At 38.3% G+C, this 18,986-nt stretch overlaps 1 protein-coding gene across 12 annotated transcripts in view; it reads left to right on the forward strand.

The window, feature by feature from the left end:
- The window catches only part of LOC138831335 (ecto-NOX disulfide-thiol exchanger 1), a 542,641-nt gene that overhangs the window by 305,974 nt on the left and 217,681 nt on the right, over positions 1-18,986 (forward strand). The window contains exon 1 of one of the 12 annotated variants that reach the window (XM_070028464.1): positions 14,714-14,749. The exons of the other annotated variants lie outside the window; for them this stretch is intronic. The gene's annotated coding sequence lies outside the window, so the exon portion shown is untranslated. Of the gene's footprint in view, positions 1-14,713; positions 14,750-18,986 lie in introns of those variants that run through there. 12 annotated transcript variants of the gene reach the window in all.

Raw genomic sequence — 18,986 nt, forward strand, 5'->3', positions numbered from 1 at the left:
TCAGAGAATTTCCCTCTTTCAGAATAGGCTTCTTCCTAGAATGATAAAAGCACCCCTCTATTCCTATCAAAAATTCTGCAAGCATGAATTTCATGACTTTTCCCCCATAGCACACTTAAAACATTGGTCTTAGTCCTAAGATGACTTTTGATTCAGACAACAGATATTCTTGGCTACCTGAAGTTAATAACTCCTCTCGCTGTCATAAAATTGCTATGTATGATATATTACTTCTGATTCAGTTAGTAAGAAAATCACTGACATGGGCATTTACTGATTTTTACACAAATCTTATTTGAAGATATATCAGTATACTAGTCCCTTGGTTTGCAAGAGTTAAGGGCCAATGGAAATTCTTGTGTAGTCAGAAGACTGAAAAAGATAATGTGTACAAATCTCAATGGCATACCTGCTGTTCAAATACCCACTAGTATTGTATCTAGTTTCATTTGAATATTTTCCTTTTCCTTCTTTCCTATTTTGACCTAAAGAGACTAGGAAGATGCGTGGAGCAGTGTGTGTGTTGGGGATATTGTCAGAGTAAACAGGGCATACGCCAGTCCTTGAGCATCCCCTTTGCATTCAGAATGCTCTTGTCTCTCCTTAATGGTAGGCACAGCAGAGGTCTTTTAATAATACATTCACTGAGTTGAGAAATAATATACTTCGCTCTGAAATTACGTATTTAGCACATCCTCAGCATACGTCACGTGGGAGGCCTAGTGCTTTTAGACTGAGGTTCTGCCATGCATAAATAAAACACTCCAGCGTTGACCTTTTTCAGTAAACAATACTAGAAATGTTGATTGCCTTTAAAATTCAAATGCAGCTTTTAGAAGGTGTTCTCATTCTCATACACAGCTGAGACCTACTTGCCTGTACCAATACCCAGCTAATCTGAGGTCAGGGAAGAGCCTGAGAACCAATCAGATTTGGGGCATCTAGGTTTCTTTTAACTCCATGGCCAGAGGCTCTGGGGCCCTGTTCTGTTCACTTCTTCCTTCATATAGGCCTTTTAATTTCCCAAGAGACCTTTCTCATGTCTGAGCATTTTATGTGATAAGCATCACATGTGGATCAACATATATGGCTCACCCAATTTTAACTAAGCAGTAAAACTGATCTTTATTTATTAGAAAATTTATTTCAGACATAGATACTCCCCATCAACCTCTGCCTTAACAATGTTTTTGTTGGCAGTGTCTCTTCTCACTACTTAAAATATGGAAGCGGAAAACCCTTACCTCATTATGAGACACCGTGCAGCTTTATAATTATTGGTCCTTAGGACCACAACATGTAGAGCTACATAGCAGATTGGAGACTGTCCCCAAAAGAGGACAATGACAGGCAAACTCACAGTACTACCTTGGCATGGACAGGGCCTCCAGGGGAAAGAGCTGCATCTGAGCTGGTTCACTGGATTAAAATAAAAATGCTTAGAAGCCTTTTACTTCTGGCCTGGAGCTTGTAGTGAATGTGCTTGAAGGTTTCCCTGTATCTACCTTCTTTGTCTCCTTTTTCTTTGTTTTAATTCCCCAGTCTGACATCTTTCCTGTTTGGACAATGAAGCAACCATGCTAATTCTAATAATCTCTGTGAAAGTACCCATTTAGAAAAATATACATCTCTTTTAAGAAATTGACATCTGTAACTTTAGCTTAGTGTGTTGTAATTCTCAATCAGCTAATGGAAGATTATAGCTCTTAGTGGGAGATGGCAACTAATGCATGAACAAGCTGGCTTCAGAGAATTTAGTGAATACCCTGAGTGCTACATGGAATCATTCCGACTCTTAAACCTGCATTTATGTACAGCAGTGTGCAGTCTCTATGGATCTGAGTATATCAGAACTAACAGAAACCAAGAGCATAGATCTTCGGTCTCTGTGACATTTTAAGAATACTGGTTATTTAAAAAAAAAAAAAAAGAATACTGGTTATTGTATTTGTAATACTTTGATTTGGGTTTGTCTAATGTTCTCTTGTGATTAAGTTGAGGTAATGCAGTTCAAGCAAGAATACCACTGAAGTATGAAACATTTTCAGTGGGCCAAAAGCATATTAAGTCATTGTATAGTATTAGTGTTTCCAACATGTTTAATAATACCAGTCAAAACAATGTTTTCTCCCAATTATCCAAATTATATCATTAATCAGAACATAGTAGCCTATCATTCTGATAACTGAGGTCATATTTATTATTTATATGCGTTTATAAATATAATAGTCATAGCCGGGTGCTGGTGGCTCATGCCTGTAATCCTAGCTACTCAGGAAGCTGAGATCTGAGGATCACGGTTCAAAGCCAGTCCGGGCAGGAAAGTCCGTGAGACTCTTATCTCCATTAAACCACTAGAAAACGGGAAGTGGCTCTGTGGCTCAAGTGGTAGAGCGCTTGCCTTGAGCTGAAGAGCTGAGGGACAGCACCCAAGACCAGAGTTCAAGCCCCACGATCGACAAAATAAATAAAATAAAAATAAAAATAAAATAAAATAAATATAATAGTCATTTTAACCTGTGTAGAATTTTACCTTAGTGATTTTTATTAGAATGAATACTACATACTGTATTGTAATTTTTAGCATGCATAGGAAGTTGTTCTGATGTTTAGTTTTCTGATCAATATAATATTATGAGAATTTTATTATATCTGTTTGTCTCTCTTTATGTGGCTATGGTAGCAAATAGTGATTGCTTGGACAATTTCAGGTGAATTTGAAGTCTGACTTTGATCTTTCTTTGTGGAAAGCAAAAAGCAACACAACTCACATTTATTCTAAGCACAATAAATTTTCAAAATTAAAGGTTAAATATTCTAGTATGTTTAACTTTTGAATATAAACACACTTTAGTAATCACAATTAAAGCAGAAATTTCTAACCTTTCTGGTTCTTGAAGATAGCACTTAAATTAAAGAAGTTTACACTTCTTTAATTGCCCCACTAAGAAATCATTCTTACTAATTCATATTTTTATTCTTTTATTTGTTTGCATTCAGTTCTTAGACTTGATCAGATACAATTGATAGGAGAGCCCCAGATTCATAGGCCTTAAATGGAAAACTACTTAGATCTAAACAAAGGGCAACTGATATTTCCCAGGTTAAACACCCATGCCTATTTTATCCTGTATTTATCAAGTCCATATTTTTTAATTTGATATTTTGATATAAGTTATTATCTCCTATATGTCATCAAAGTTTGGGCTCACCAAGGGGGATAAAGATCTCTAAACATGTATTTTCTGATGCTGCATTTTAGAAATTATTTTGGAGCTCATATTGAAGTGATATTTTAATGAGAAAAAGCTGACCATTTACTCATGGGCACTGGTAGCTTCGTATGTAGATATTAACACAATGAAAAATGGCAACAATATACCTACCTTCTGAAAAGAAAACACCAGTCTAGTTAGAGAAAGAAACACTGAGAAAAATCTGCATTTACAAGTATACAAAAAATACAAAATTAGAAACAAAGGAGGAGGCTACAATGCTTGATAAGAAATGTACTCATTATCTTGCCCATGTAATTGTAACCCCTCTGTACAGTATTTTCACAATAAAAAAAAGAAAAAAATACAAAATTAACCATCAAGCAGTTAGAAGACTCTGTGGCCATCAAACATATAAGAAATGCAAGAAAGGGCTGGGAATGTGGCTCAGTGGTAAAGTGCTTGCCTTGTATGCATGAAGCCCTGGGTTTGATTCCTCAGCACCACATAAACAGAAAGAGCAGGAAGTGGCACTGTGGCTCAAGTGCTAGCCTTGAGCTGAAGAGCTCAGGGACAGCGCCCAGGCCCAGAGTTCAGACCCCATGGGGGCGGGGGGGAGAGAAAAGAAAGAAAGAAAGAAAGAAATGCAAGAAAGGATTCATTGGGCCAAACCAATGCTCTCTCTTAACCAGTGTTCTGTCTGTAAGTTTTGTAGCCAGGAATGCCAAATTATCACACGAATAAACCTTTAAAATTGGGAGATCTAAGCTAGGCTCTGTGGCTCAGCCTTTAATCCTAGCTACTCATGGTTCCAAGTTAGCCAGGGCTAACTTGGAGACAGTATCTCCATAACCACAGAAAACTAATAGCAAAAGCTTGGGAGATATATTCAGGTATGATAGTGTATGCCTGCAATCTCAGCACTTGGGCGGCAGAAGCAGAAAGATCTGGTATTCTAGGCAAGCCTAGAATTTTGAAATCCTATTTCACAAACCTTAAAATACTAGAGATAGTCTGAAAGATTGTCTTGAACGCTTCCTACCTACATTACATTGAGGCCAAGCAACTTTTTCTTCAAAACCTTCAAGAAAAAATTTCTCCTTCCCTTCTTCTTTTTAAGTGGTTTATTGATCTGTTGTTAATTGACTGTATACTGTAATGACAAATTTTCCTACACATCAGAATCTTCCCTGGAGTTGTTTAAAAAAAAAACATTTGAGTCTCATATGAGATCCACAAAGGCAAAATCTCCAGAAGATAAAATCTATTAATTTTTTTCTTTTGTCTTTCTGATGTTTTGTTTTGTTTTTTTCAGTTATTGGAGAATGAACCCAGGACCACATGTTTGGTATGAAGTGCTCTACCACTTTGAAAAACATCCCTAGTTTTTGCTCTTGTTTTTTGTTTGTTTGTTTTCAGATAGGTTCTTACCTTGACTTTGCCCAGGTGGCCACCAATGTTAATTTTTCTGTCTTTCCTCCCGTGTAGCTGAGATTACAGATGTGTAGCATTGTGATTGGCCAAACATATATAACTGTAGCAGTTTACCTGGTATCCAAAAGTTGAGAACATTATGTACCTATCCCAGCACTGTGTTTATGAGAGAAGCAAATAGCCACTTTGGGGACAGACATGCTCTTGTATATTATATTGAAACATTGATTGCTCAATAGAAAGCGCATGTACTTCTGAACTAAACAACTCTATTAACCATTCTTGTACCTTGAATATCTGTGTCACCAGTCCACTGAATGAGAAGTCTGGGAATGTTTTTGAATAATGCCTTGTGCCATCACACTTGTCACTCCCTCCCTCTTACTTTCATGTCTGTGATATTTCACAGTGACATTCATCCTAACTCAGTAAGGTCTCCCAAATCCATCCTCTCCACCATCTCTACCGCCTCTGGCTTCATCTGACCAGGTTTCTAGTAATTACCTCTGAACAAGTGAGTCCTCTGCCAGCATCTTTCACTGGAACTTACCCTCTACTGCACTGTAAGAATGATTTTTTTTGAAATTACACATTTCATTCTATCACTTCCAATTTAAAATACTCTATTAAGTCACTGATAGCTCTGAAATTAAAACCTTTTAACATGGCCTCCATTTTCAGCATCATTTCATCATTTCCTAATTTGTTTCAGAAACTCCAGCCAAACAAAAATACTTAATTTCTATACCATGCCACATGATTTACACCTAAGTGCTCTGACCATATTGTGGTTAATACCTGAAGCATCTTTATATTCTTTTGTAACATCCCTCCCCAGCAACTTCTACCTCTACTCAGTCTTCAGGAAAATCAGAAATGATTGTCGCTGGCAGAGGCAGTTTGTTCTTCTTTTGTATTGTTTCTATTCATCTGTGGTTTAATTAATCTAACCACTTAACTGTATACCTGCCTATATACTGAACTACCAATCTGGGCCTCCTCGTTGGAATAACTTATTTGCCCAGACCTTAAAATGCTGCTGCCCAGAGTATGTGACAACTAGGTAGTCAGCTAGATGGTTGATAAACTAGTGCCTTTCTGTAGGATGATTGGATGAGAAAAGGAATGAGTAAACAGTGTGCTGTCATTCTATCCAAAGGCCTCATTCTATGCTTTGTAGGATTACTCAGCTGACCTATTCCATCTTTCATATCCACTCTTCTTCTAGAATATAAAGATAACTATTATTTTTTTAAATCTTTTTCTCCACCTAATAAGTTGTCATTCTGAAGCTGCCACTGGCTCTGGAATTCCAGTAGTCATTATAGGTCATTCTTGAAGTTGATCAGATGACTATCTCCTTGTAGACTTGCTACAAGCTCGGGTTGTTACTGAGAGGGAAATGGTAAACATTTACCTACTGTCAAATCACCCCAGGACTGGGGCTTATGATATCTTGTTCTGAGAATATCTGGTGTACTTATCTCCATCTAGCATTGCCAACAAAAGGACCGAACCCCATTCAGGCTGACATTCCATAACTAGGTTGTTCATCCTTTCACAATTCAGAGATGATTGTGTTCATAGGGAAAGACTCTCGGAACGAGTCTGGAACAATTCTAACATTTTTGTTGCTTGCTATTAATGATTTTTCCCAAAGATGTTGCTTTTTTCCTTATTTTTTCTTTTCAGATAATTTCAAATATATGCTATGTACTATCTTTTGATATTTGTAATTCTCTCTACTTTTGTGGCTTTGTTTCAATTACCATTTACTCCCTGAGAATCGGACTCATAATTGTAGTAATTAGAAAAAATGACTTCCATATATAGTGTCATCCTCTTTTCTTTTATGAGGGTTATGGCTCTCTAGTCACACAATCAAATTTTTATTTTCTGAATTTCTCTAATAATTATTGGAGCTTCTGTTCCTTATGCATTCATAACATATTACTCTGAACTTTTCATATGCTTTTCATTAGTCAGTACTATGGATCTGATTAGAATTAATGGTTGCTACCCTCATGATTATGAACTTGAGGCTGTATAGTAATTTCTTCCAGGAGTCCTGTCATCTTCGTGTTGTTATTGACTTTTTTGGTGAGTCAATATGAAGGCTGTATGTATTTCCTCCTTGTCGCCAAAGGTTGTGAACAGATTCCTGCCAGTGCTATCCTGATTTAATTAAACACTGTAAATCTGCTTTCATGTCTTTATTTAGAAGTCTCTTAAAATATGCCATATTTTGTGGATTGTTTTAGCTAATGAATTCTGAAATTTCTCTCCATGCTATAAAAATATGCTCTTTTTTTCTTTCTGCTAAAATGATCTGCTTTACACTCTGAAGAGTAAGCCCTAGTTTTAGTATTCCATGAATTGGAAAGTGCATACTTATATCATCACGACTCCCCTAATCTTTCCAGGCTATCTTATAAAGAGGCTTACTTTGGTTTTATAGTTGATAAAGCAGTGTCTTTGTAAAGGAAAACATTGTACTTAGGATGCACGAATTTAAATCCCTTGACATTTCTCTCAAAGCAACATTTTAAAGAATAAAAGTACCATTGTTATTATGTGTGTATATATATATATATATATATATATATATATATATATACACATCTAGAGATCTGTATAATCTGAGTAAATTCACTGAAATATAAAATAGCAGAGAGACAGCTCTGTCCTCTCAACAACCTGCAACACTTTCTCCCAATTTTGTACATTCATATCCCCATCCCTGCCTGAGTTGCCTGCCCACTCCTCCTCTCTCTTCCTTCTGAGAGTGTTTTTGTCCTCTGAGATTTAGCCAATATTCTACTACTGTGGTGTCTCCCTAATATTCAGATAAAGTAACATCTTCCTCCCTCTTAACCACCAATACTTCTATAGTGGAGGTTTTCTTTTATAGTGCTTGTTTAAAAGACTAGTGACTGATCTAGTTACTAGACTGATATGTGTTACAGAGAACCATCATTTTATGAGTAGAAGCAAAGACTGATTAGTAGGCAGAATTTTGTTTCTTACATTCCAAATTGAGAAAAGCTTTTAAAAAATCAAATATCATGTGTGTATTTTGTGTTTTGGAACAGAAATAAAATATGTAGGTGGTATGAGTACCATTAATTTATTTTTTGAGGCATATGAGTCATAATTGTCTCTACATTTCCAAAATCTTAGGCATCAAGGAAACTATTATAAAGCGTCTAAGTCTAGTTGCAGTGTGGGCAGCAAGCACAGGTGTGGAGACATCACAAGAGAACTGGTATTTGGTGGCTTCTTTCTTGCCTAATGGTAGCATCGTCCTGCAAAACTGAATGAGCCCAAGTGGTTCACCCATGTTCTGCCCTATAAACCTTACCCCACTATGATGTTGTGAAGTGGTGGTGGTGGGGTTCTCAGTGGGCAGTACTATGGAGAAGGGGGAACAAGTCTGTGTTGCTAAGTATTCCAGGCTACACTGGCATCCCTGTGTACTCTGTTGCATGGCCTATCAGCTTCCTATTGTAAAATGATCATGAAAAGAAACAAATGGCATTTTCTGGTGTTCAAGCCCCAGGAGCAGTATACACTCAAGTACACACACACACACACACACACACACACACACACACACACATACACACACACACACACACACACACACACAGCATGTAAGGGCACTGTATAACTGTATAGAATTTGGTGATCGGTGTCTATCTTTGTATTATCAAAATACTTACACATAGCACAATAAAGTACCCACTTTATTTTTATCTTATACAATAATATCAGCAATAGACTAGTATTTAAAAATATATTTCTTTCTAACACAAGTATGTTGAACTAGATGAAACTGCTAGTATACGGCTATTTTCAAAACCCACAGAAACAGCAGTTTCTTCTAGCTCATAACAAATGTAAGAATTACACATTAAAACAATGATTTTAGGTTCCATGTCAAATCTGACACATCACCCTTGGGAAACTCTAGAGTTTTGGAGAGCAAGAATTGATCTGATAAGGTACATGAACAAAGGCCTGGATGTATGAATCAGAAAGAAGGGAGGCTTGAAGAAGACAAGGGCAAGTGGGCACTAGTGTGGCTGAGTCAATACACACCACCAGAAAGGAAGCTGAAGGACCAGAGGGAGAGCACCTGTCTCCTCTGATGTAATTTCCCAACCCTTGTATTCATATTTGAAAGCATGTATTCAAGGAATGAATTCAGTTTTAAGACATCTCTGAAGTGTCTTGAGAAATTGTTCTCTTATCATTACTCTAATACCTCCAACAAGATCAGGCATTTTTATTCAGAGTATGTAGTTGTCAACAGGGTGACTGTGTACACAACAGTTCTGTAACCTAACTCAGCAGGCGTGGCTGACCACATAACCACAGCTGCATAGGCTGTCAAATCTCAAGGAAGGCTCTGCTGCCAAAGGTAGTAATGTTAGGGTGGAAACTCCTTCCAGTTCATTCTAGAAGGTCTCTTGGCCACTCCTGTGGGCATCTTTATATCTTTCCAGCCTGTTCCTCCTGTGCTAAGACTCTAGCTTTAGGCATTTGTCCTTACTGGGTATAAGTAATGGGTAACCAGCCAGCACATTCCTCTGAGCTTACTTAAGGAGGACATTAAAGGTCATTTTCCCAGGATCAGTTTCTGTAGCTGCTGTGTCCCTCTCAGGCCTAGGATCAGCCCTGTTGGAGGTATATTCCCACAGAGAACAGTGAAGTACCCAACCATGTGGAACAACATGGAGTATGGCTTGAGGAACAAAAAGAGAACAACTATATCATAATGTGTACTTACAGAGTGCTCCAACATCTGGAAATGTGGACTCATTACTCTTAGAACTAATTTAGGAAATTATGGGTAAGATTCATCAGTTCCTTACACTTAAAGAAAATAATTAAAGGCCAGTGGCTCACCACACCTGTAATCCTAGCTACTCAGGAGGCTGGGATCTGAGTATCATGGTTCAAAGCTAGCCCTGGTGGAAAAGTCTGAGAGACTGTTACCTCCTCTGAATCACAAAAGAAGCTGGAGGTGGATCTGTGGTTCAAGTGGTAGAGTGTTAGCCTTGAGCAAAAGAAGCTCAGAAACAGCACTCTGACCCTGAGTTCAAACTTTAGGATTGGCACAATAAAAGAAAAAGAAAAAAGAAAGAAGTCATGGTTCCATATGTGAGCACCTAATAAAGGAAGGCTGTTGGGGTATATGTTCTGGTCAGCTTGCGTTTAAAGCAAGAAGTTATTTACTGATTCTAGGAACTGAGTAGCCATAAGAGAACTAATCCCTCCACGATCTGCAAGGCTTCAGATGGCACAGCCTCAGAAAGACAAAATAAAAAGCTATGATAATTACAATGTGTATGTATACACAGATATATACACACATGCTTATGCATATACACACATTCATAATTATTATTTGAATGGGGAGGGAGTATTTATGTCTGAAGTATTAGGTATTGATTAGGCTGAGGTTAACTTAGCAGGAAGAACATTAGAAAATGTTTAAAAATAACCCTGCCCTCATGGAAGACTGACTTATCAAAGAAATCACCATATAATATATATATATATATATATATATATATATATATATAATCTCATGTGCTGAAAATTCTATAGAGAAAAGTGAGGCTTGTAGAAAGACAGGAAACTAAGCGTGCTGTTTTAGGTGGAGGTCATCAACGGTCCCTCTACAGGGTTGACACCAAGCAACAAGGTGAAGGATCAGGACAGGTGTGCTAGTATCTAAAGCAGCCAGGTTTGCAGTCACTGAATAAAGAGTAAGCTTAGCAGGCTCAGGGGAGGATAGAATATTCTACGATAAGAACTGAGGTTCAGAGGAACCAGCAGCCATAAGGCATTTGAAGGACCTTGGAGACCACCTAAAAGAAGCAAGAAGACAGCAAGAAGCTGTCTGTGGTGCTGGACACTGAGACCTTATAGATCAAGAGGTAAAAGCTTTAGCCTTGAAAGCAAATTAAGTAGCCATCACCCTATTCTATATTCTTGTGCTCTCCACTATTACATTTTTATAGTTTTTACATTTTGTAGTCATTTAAGATGAGCCTTGGTTTGCAAATGGGGATGCTTTAATATCTTTCTCCCCAAAGCTCTACACTTAGAAGTTATTTTTACAGTTTAAAACAAATCAAACAAATAAAAACTTCTCTTGTACAGTGAGAAAAGACAGCTTTAGGTCATGACAGAAAATGGCTTTCTGCACCATTGAAAAGCTCTGGTATGTATATGGCATTTAAATAAAATGCAATACGATTTTAAAAACTGCCACACTTCTGTAAATCTGTGGGAAGAGGAAAAAAACAACTATACACCATCAACCATTTGCTTTTATTTTCTATTAAGTACTAGTGATTTTTTGAGGGTTTTTTTGCTTTTGATATCGTTTGCTGAATATAAAGTAAAACCCACCCACACTCTACTTACTCTAAGAATGCCCACAACAGAAACTTCATTTCCAATCTAATTGTGGACATTGTTCCTTCATTAAAAATTCATAGGGTTTTGTGAATGTATCACATAAGTACCGGCATCTCCATTATTTCCCCAGCCTTTTTGCCCCCACTTCCAATTCTGATTAGAATTTTAAAACACTCATATCTAGGAAGGTATCCTCTGAAGAAGAACTACAAAAGAAAAACAAGGGAGAAATTACAAATGTAAATAGAAACCCTGAATGAGCAATGTGCTGCAGTTTTCCCAATTTTGTTTCAGTTTATGTAGGTAAATGGTCAGGAGCAAACAAGTTTCCATCAGCTTTCTATCTTATTATTACTGAACTCCCCCCTCCACACACATACAACTTTTGTGTTATTCACTAGCAGTGGGTCCGGTTATCCTTGGCTGATACTCAGAACAGATTCTTCTTCCCTTCACCCATTTTACCCAAACCAGACTCACAGGCCACTGTTACTGCTATGCACATGTCTGCTGCAGTGAACAAGATAAGCAACACTGTGCAGTTAGATTTTTTTTTTGAGTGACATGGGCTCTGCTGAAACCCACAAGATGAGCAATGATGTGTGGTTAGATTCTCTGGGTAGTTTGGGTTCTATGTTGAAACTCTCTTGTTTTTATGTATGGATTTGCAGCAAGAATATGCAAATATATGTTTTCTTTCATATGTAGACATTAGACCTATATTAATTTCTTAGAAAGGCTAATTTACAGTCCAACAACATGAATATCAGGAAATGATTACTCAAAGATAGGAGTTGGGGGTCAAGGGGAGAGGATAGTTAGACAAATGAAGAAAGGAAAGAGTGGGGGGGAGAATGCAGTCATAAAATTCAATTCATAGCCTGGAGTCAGTGGCTCACACCTATAATCCTAACTACTCAAGAGGCTGAGATCTAAGGATTGCAGTTCAAAGCTAGCCTAGGCAGGAAGGTCCGTGAAACTCTTATCTTAAATTAACTACCAGAAAACCAGAAGTGGCACTGTGGCTCAAGTGGTACAGCACTAGCGCTGAGCTAAAGAGCTGAGGTACAGTGCCCAGGTGCAGAGTTCAAGCCCCATGATTGACAAAAAAAATTCAATTCATACCCTACAAAGTTAAGAAAATTGAGGGAAGGGGTAGGGTTGAAGGGGATGAGAGAGAATAATGAAAGCAGTGACATTGTTGTACAGTGAGAAAACAGAGAAGCCACATTTTGATAGGTCAGATTGGGCATCTTTATTAAAAGGCCAGCAACCACATGGTGGATACCTGTCTCAAGGACCAGCAGTCCCACAAATACACTTAATACTTTCAGAAAACTGAGCCATGACTGCTGGAGAGGAAAGAAAAACCAGAAAAACAATACCAACAACCAGATCAGCTCAATGGAGAGCTAAAGTGGGATGCCAAGGGGACCAGAGAAGAGCCAGGAGCCCGGAGACAGGACATAAACATGGAGACACGTGGCATGGTGTAATGGCACCTGAGCTGGTCTGGGCCTAAACAGGGTCACGTCAGGGGGCAGGATCACAGTGAGCCTGAGAGTTCAAGACCCAAGACTGGCAGGTCTAGTAATGTATTGTTCAAGACCTGCCCCTGCCTCTAGGAATTCAGGCATGCCCATCACCTGAGCTGTAGGACTTCCCTGCCTCCACCCTGAAGACAAGCTAGCACCAGTTAATCCCAATACCCTATCTACCACATGGCCAAGATAGTGATGGGTTAGATTCAGCATACCTACTTCAACATGAATCAAGATGCATTGTCTTCATTGATTTATTGGAAGGTAATGTCTTTGTACGACTTAGAGATAACAAAAATATAATTAAGATAAACATACATGAAAACATATACAAGGGTTTATACACACACACACACACACACAGAGCAAGCTTAAGAATGGCATATTTGGTAGAATTCCAATGGTATAACTTCTCTGAATAACCAACAATAGCCTAACAAACTGTATACTAGGAAAATGAAATGAGCTTTGTTTTGTGTGGGGGAGGGCAGATGAATGGAGACAAGAATGGTCATTCTTCACAATCAACCATGGACCCCATACATTAAAATGGTCCAATAAAAATATAACAAAGCCAGCAGGGTGCCAGTGGCTTACGCCTGTAATCCTAGCTAACTACTCAGGAGGCTGAGATCTGAACATCAGGGTTCAAAGCCAGCATGGGCGGGAACTTCTGTGTGACTCTTATCTCCAATTAACCACCAGAAAACGAGAAGTAGTGCTGTGGCCCAAGAGGCAGAGCACTAGACTTGTCAGAGACTGCACCCAGACCCAGAGTTCAGACCTCATGACGGACCAAAAAAAACCCCAAACACACACACACACACACACACACACACACACACACATATATATGTATATATATATATATATATATATATATATATATATATATATATATATATATATATAACACAAAACTGAAAAATTGTTTGCACCTAGAAATGTTGAAGCCATCCTAAAGTCATAAAGTCAGAGCACACTGCTCATGTTTGTAATTCTGGCAGAGGTGAAGTTGAGCTGCTTAGATGTATAAAAATAGAGCACCTGAAGTTATGAACACTACTTAATGTTGCACTTTTTAGAATTATCTTAGAGTGTACTACTTTTCTTTAAAGAAGTTATCTCACTTTATGCTTCCAGCTCTCATCTCATGAGTCATTAGCGGGGTAAAGTACAATTCCTTTGAGGGGAGCTGAAAGAAATGACATGCTTGGCACACTTGGATAGTGTAAAGCAGTATGCTAGGCACACCAGCAGCAGCCACCTGTATCTCATACATGCTGTGTCTCTCGATGGCTCCATAAGAGCCCAGAGGATGACTGATCTTTTCTATCTGGATTCATGAAGTCCATCTGTGGTGTTCATGCACCGATGGAATGATGGAATGGTGCATTTTCTCAGTAAAAGCTTTGTAGTTAAGTAACATGTAACTGTACTAGAAAACTAGTCCTGTGTGACAATGTCTAGAAAACCATGATCCCATGGCTTGGAGGAAATGCACTCTTCTGGACTTTTTATAGACACCCACAATGATTGTTCTATGATAAATATATTTTAGAAATTACCTTTTTCCTCATATAAATTTATTTTTTGTATTGCACTCAGCAAGAGAGATTACAGATTCAGAGACCCTTACAGCTCAATACAGCTCTGAGTGGAAAGATACAGCGATAGCATTCATCTTAATTTGCATCACAGTTTTGCTATCAACTTCCCATATTCTCTACTTTGCCGCCCTTCCTGAGGTGGCCTTTTATCATCTCATTTGGTTCCCAAATGTGTGATCTAATAGAAGAGGTCATATCCAAAAGGTCCCTTGCTTTTGGTTGGCCATTGCTCTGAATTCTGGGTACTAGAATAATACATTGAGATCACCCTAAAGTCTTTCCCCCAGTGTGACCTTCTGAGCCACATTAGTTTACAAACCAAAATGGCGATGTTACTGCCAAACCTCTGCCATACACCAGTTCCACCTGCCTCATTCATTCTTTTGCTGGCAGGTATACCAACAGTGAATTGAACCACAGTACCAACAGAAAAAAAGAAAAAAAGACTGGAGTACCTATTTTCCTTGGGAAGTACTTGCTGTGAAGGCGTGCTCAGAAAACTGCCCTTACTGAGGTATATGTTGCTGCTGTGGCTAGAGTATTCCCTTATGAGGACCATCCAAAAGAAATCTGGATTTTCAACTCCCCTGCTGTCTGACAGTTTTGCCAGTCATGTTTTATTTCATTCAGCTTCTCCAAAAGGCGTTTTTTGTTAGCCCCTCCAATGACTTGTGAGATGAGGATTGAAAGCATAAAGTACGAAAGCTCAGAAAACTGGCCCATAGGAAATCAGTGACAGGAGCCTTCCTCTGATATGCAGATTGTGCTACCAAACTCCCTCTCACACTTTACAGGAGAGGCCTGGAGAAAGCCATGTACCTGGATCTGTTCTCAGAGTCTGTGTTTGTCTTTACTGGGAATGAAAAAGCAGCTGGCAGTAACTCTAATAAGCATACAATGCAACTCTGATTCAGGCTTATCACATGATTAGGCAGACTCACATGCTTCTAGCACTTTTGAGGTGGTGGTGTTCTCTTAGTACAGGAGTTACAAGTCAGGTTTGATATTTTATTCAGCTTGTGGCTTCCTACTGCCTCTCTCTCCTTGTTTCTATAGTTGTTCACAGTGTATGAGGAAAAAACTGAATTAGAGGCCTTGCCTCCAAGGTAGTAGCTACTGATCTCTTGTATCAGAGATACTGCATTGGTTCAAAGAAAGAGGAGTGGATGGATAGGGCATCTAATGATATAAGGAATAGAAGAGGTATAACCCTTATTTTACTTCCTATCCCAAGGAGATCAGTCCTGAGCAGCCCTTGATAACAATGATGCTTATATCTTCTTTATACCAAACTTTCAGCTTAACACACAGATATACCTCAGTATAGGTAATAGTGAGACAGAGGGATTCACCTCTACTTGGGGTTCTGGAGTAGGAGTTTAGCATTGGTAGAATAGCACTAAATTAAATCAGTACTAATATTAATAATAAGTCTTGATTGTAAGCACTCCTTTAAATAGATGTTCTTGACCTTTACAAAAGCTAAGATATTAAGGGCTGGCATGATTTGAGTTTTAACTGACAAATGTTAGACCATTCCCTAGTGTCCTAGCTACCTTGGCCAAGTAATAGAAGCCAAGCAGCCTGTCTGGCTGCCATCATGTTCCCATGGCTGCTTTGAACACCCAATGGACACCATGTAGAAGCTACATGGCAACCACATCTGCTTGCTGTTAAAGCATACTGCTGACTCCAGAAGGCACTATTCTAGCCATGACCGCCTCAAAACAGCTTTACCTGGCTTTTTGCCATAATAAGTCTCACTGAACTCCAGATGGCCACATGCCCATTTTCATCCAGGCCAGAAGGTGAGAAATTCTCTTAGTGGCTCAGGAGAAGGCCTGTGATTGGTACAAACTCTGAAATATCCTAGCTTCCTGAGGCCGGTGGGACTTGAACCCACAATCAGCAAAAGTCACCAACACTCAATAGGGCTAGGAATCATTTAATAGCTATGGTGTCTGACCTCTACTATACCAAGACAGTGAAGACCAGCAGTGAAGTCTAACAGCTCAGGGTATTTAAAGGCAAGATCCATGGGGGGCGGGGGGGAGGTCCAGGGGGACACTCGCAGGTGGCCAGTGGTAGTTGTGTGATAGGCAAAGAAGCAAGTTACAGAAGCAGAGCTATCAGTTAGTGATTACAAAATAGTGATTATAATTCCAGTCATTCCAATAACCAAGGCCATAAGTCACAAGGCAAAGTTATAGCCAAAGCAATGTCACAAGGCAAACTCCTTATCCCAAATTTCTCCATCAAAGAAGCAAATTAGTGAAATAGCAATTCCAGTCTCTAGAAGTAAAGTAATAAGTCCTTGACGCAAAAATCACATTCCATAGTTCTTACTTCTCACACCCCAAAACCACTTTCTAGGTTTTCTGGCTCTGAGTTTCACTGTTATTTACTGAATTTCAGTAACCTGGTGTTTAACTCCCTAATTTACTTCAAACCTTTATTGTTGGAATTTTCCTTTTAATGATATCCTAGAGTTTTTCTCTACAGAGAGATCCTGCCTTTCAAGTTTGGCCCTATTCTTACTCACTTTGCAAATTTCAGTAAATGCCAGGCCTCAGTTTGCTCCATTACCAGGGTCTGTACCTATGTTTCTCAGGTTACCTGGGACTTGTTTGTCCCAGTTAAATTTCATTTTTCCTTGGTCTAATGAATACTCTATTTGTTTAATTTAACCTGATTCTAACAACACAGTTAAGGACTGCATGAGGGACTGTTCTGTGGTGGATACAATTCTCATCCTTCATAAAGGTAAATCTTGGCCGGTACAAGCCTAGTAGTATATTAGTAAATTTATCTAGAATGTTGTTTGTGGAATTTATTTTTGCACTAGGGAGGTTCCTAAAAGAATTGAGTTTATAACATTATTGTAAGCTGAAGTCTGAAAGTACTTTTTGACTTTTTTACTGCTCTTGTTATGTTACTGGAAACCTTCTCAAGCACAAGTTCTTCCTCATCATTATTCTCTTGGCATCAAGCATAGTCACCTATATATGACAAGTGTTAAATGAAGACCTACCTGTTGAATGAATGTTTGCCCAAGAAATGGGCTACTAACTTTTATCACAATAAAACTCACAGACCTTTCTAGCTTGGATCTTCATTGAAAAAAAACATCAATTTCCCAGACCTGTAACAACACTAGGATAAGATGAATCTAAGACTTTCATATTCTTCTGACCTTAATGAAATGATCCAAGTGTTAACCTTCTAAACCTTTTTTACTTTTTCTGCTTTTCTTTATTGCAATTGAAAATCACATTTCATAGGTGGCTCTGTCTGTTTCATTTTTTTTTCAATGAGATTCAAAGATGTGAGCTGCTTACTAAAATGTCATTGAGTAGTAAGATATTTCTCCAGTGAGTGCCTCTGGAGAGAGTGGTTACATGGTGAAAGGGAGAAAGGATTGACATTCCCTTTACTTTAAAGGCTTCAACTTTGTCTGAATTCATTGTATGTATTAGTTTAAAATTTTAAGTTTCCTCATAAAAATGTTCAGCAGGGTACCAAAGGATCATATCTGTAATCCTAACTACTTAGGAGGCTGAGATCTGAGGATTATAGTTCAAAGCTAGCCCAGGGAGGAAAGTCTATGAGACTCTTATTTGCAATTAACCACCAGAAGTGAATTTGTAGCTCAAGTGGTAGAAAACCAGACTTGAGTGAAAAAGCTAAGCAACAGAACCCAGGCCCTGAGTTCAAGTCCCAATACCAGCACACACACACACACACACACACACACACACACACACACACACACACACACACACAGAGTATTATTTCATTGATACTTGCTGAGAGAGTGAAGAAAACTGTATCATTACATTTCTGTGCAATTCTCACTGCCAGAGCAAAGGACCCTCAAATAGCTGCCAGTCAAAAAAGGCAACAAAGTTCTTCAAGTGCATTTGAATAAAAACTGTGACCCTTGTTGGAGTGGGGTTTGTTGTGGAGATTATACTGTGGGAAGTCTGGAAAATAATGGTTTGTTTTGTTTTATGTAAATTATGCATCTGTGGAGTTTATCCTATTTTTACCCACTAGTTAAACTACTTGTATTGTTGAAGTTATGTTTTAAGTTGATATGTTGGATAAGTACATGAACACATCTACTTCATTGTACAAAGTAATAAAGTCATTATCTCAATTGTCATAATAGTCAAGGCCAGGTGTATATTAGGAGGAAACAACCACCAACATTCCCAAATGTCACCACTTCACACATTACATACTTAACCACAGTTGCTGGTTATTTCTTAAATCATTTGACAATAAATGTTATCTTGCAATAAACTGTAAATTTGGAATTGCTTCACAATAAAGATATCATAGAACTTGAAGAGCGGAAGATCTTTTTCATTAAGACTGGAAAGAAAAAAAATGATAATGCTACTGGGAATTCCTTTAAAATATTTGTTTAGGTTGGGTTTAAGCCATCTAGCTGTGAAAATAATAAACTATGGCAGCAATAGCAATATACTGTAATTCCCACAAAGCACATTCAGCATAATTTCTTTCTTTATACATAATAAAGCCCTAAATAAATACGATTACTCTAAGCTAACATGAAATTACATTCAATACAATGGGCTGGAGGTTTCCCTCTCATATCTGTGTTTTCTAAATTCAGTGTTTGCTAGCTCCTCTGTTGTCCTCACCCCACCTTCATCTTCCCCAGATATACTTAAGTCATCTGTGAGTAAATAACTTAGAATGGCATTTGACCTTGAGCTGAGCCT

This window comes from Dipodomys merriami, unplaced genomic scaffold, assembly GCF_024711535.1.
Source record: "Dipodomys merriami isolate MVZ:Mamm:240054 unplaced genomic scaffold, mDipMer1.0.p SCAF_192, whole genome shotgun sequence".
NCBI lineage: Eukaryota > Metazoa > Chordata > Mammalia > Rodentia > Heteromyidae > Dipodomys > Dipodomys merriami.